We start from the raw sequence: 2101 nt of genomic DNA, 5'->3' as shown, positions 1-2101 counted from the left end.
ACCCGTTCTTGAATATTTCCAGAAGAAATTTTCAGCAAGATGCCACACATTAGCATCTCAGTGCAGGTGTCGGTGATCTTGGATCCCTAGGTTAAAAAAAAGAAAAAGAGAGAGAGAGAGAGATAATGTCTGATTACTTAACAGAAACTTTTGTGTGTAATTCTTTTTCTCATTAAAAGTCTGTTTTTATTTCAAGATACAATATATGGACAGAATAAAAGTTGAAACACCATAAATATTTATACACTGGATGGAGGTCTCTTTTCCTCCCAGACTCCTCCTCATCAGTCTCAGCAGATACAACTGTGGTTAGGAGACTCTGGGTCTTCTTTTAGCTTTCTTACACATGTAGGCATATATAAGCATGGATGATACATGTTACCGATGCTCTTTTATAAGGAGATGATTTCAAACTGATGCATAAAATTCATGTCTCTAACACTTCTCTCCCCCTCCTCTCTTCCCCTGGTATGGGAAAAGAGCTCCACGGATATATCACAAAGTACATTAAATTCTCTAAATTTTTAACGGGTCTCAACTTATTTATCCACTCCTTGGATGGGGAGAAGAAAAAAGAAGAAATTAAAGAAAAAAAAAAAACTATTTAAAGAGAGCAACCTTCCATACAGCTTCAACCCAAGGTAAAATTTAGCATAGGCACACTTGTTCCTTAAATAAGCCTTCACTGAGTGCATGCTAAGCTCAGATGACTAGTGACAAAACTAAGTCTACACACAAGAACTAACCACTGAGAGGAGACACAGATGGAAAGAACCTGAATCATGAACAGAGGAAAGCTGCCCAATGAAGCAGAGTACAAGCATTGGACTGTTGTGTGAGCTGATTAAAAGTCTGTCCTTTGAGCCATTATAAAAGTGGAAGTGTATTTGTTTCTACATCCTAAACTATCACAACTAATGCACTGAGTTAGACAAAACAAAAAACAAACAAACAAAAAAAAACAAAAAAGTTTTCAGTAGATAGCTGGTAAGCATGCTCTGTTTTCAATATGTCTGGTCCTTAAATCTAGGGATAAATTTCTGATTCTTTTTCAACTCAATGCTTTTATTTTTGTTTTTGATATTTAAAAATCAGACCACGAATTGTAAATTTCATATTTCCACAGTAATCATTGATATGGTTTATCTGATTATAAAAATTTAAATTACAGTGATAACTCATACATGTCAGTAAGAAATTTCCCAAATGGGAAGTTAAGAGAATGTGATTGTGCTGAGTATCTGCATTACAAACACATTTTATTTATTTTTTATTTTTTACTAACTTTATTCTATTAAAGATCTTATTTATTTGTCAGAGAGAGAGAGAGAGACAGAGAGAGCACAAACAGGGGGAGCAACAGGCAGAGGGAGAAGGAGGCTCAATCCCAGGACCCTGGGATCATGACCTGAGCTGAAGGCAGGTGCTCAAATGAGTGAGACACCCAGGCATCCCTACACACATATTTTATTTTTTGTTTTTGTATTTAACTTAATTTTTTTTTTTAATTAATTTTAATTCCAGGAGAGTTACCAAACAGTGTTATAGTAGTTTCAGGTGTATAATATAGTGACTCAGCAAGTCCATACCTTATTCAGTGCCCATCACGATAAATGTATTCTTAATCCCCCTCATCTCTTTCACGCTTCCCCCGGACTCACCTCCCCTCTGGTGACCACCCATTACAAAATATTTTAGATTTAAGACATTTCCCTTTTTCTCGTCTTTCATCATAAAGGTGGACATATAACTAGAGATCTATCAAAAATTTATACAATTTCATATCCTTCCTCATGTGATAATTAAGTAAAAACTGTCATCAAATTCGAATATAAATCCCAATTTCAGTGGCAATGATTTCTTACTTAAGTACTATCCCTACCTCAGAAAAAAATTACAATAGAATACTATTAAAAATGGAAATAAGGAAACATCACATTGATTCTTGCACAAGGACCTATACAATGTTATGAGCAGATTACTTAACCTGGCCCCTGGCAAGGTTGGTGCAGTTCCACCTCAGGCAAGGACATCTGAGAATCACGGCAACAGGCCCCTCCCCCAGTAGATAAGCAAGAACATCTAACCAAGAACAAGTCCC

This window comes from Meles meles, unplaced genomic scaffold (assembly GCF_922984935.1).
Source record: "Meles meles unplaced genomic scaffold, mMelMel3.1 paternal haplotype, whole genome shotgun sequence".
Classification (NCBI taxonomy): domain Eukaryota; kingdom Metazoa; phylum Chordata; class Mammalia; order Carnivora; family Mustelidae; genus Meles; species Meles meles.
This window is presented reverse-complemented; position numbering follows the sequence as displayed.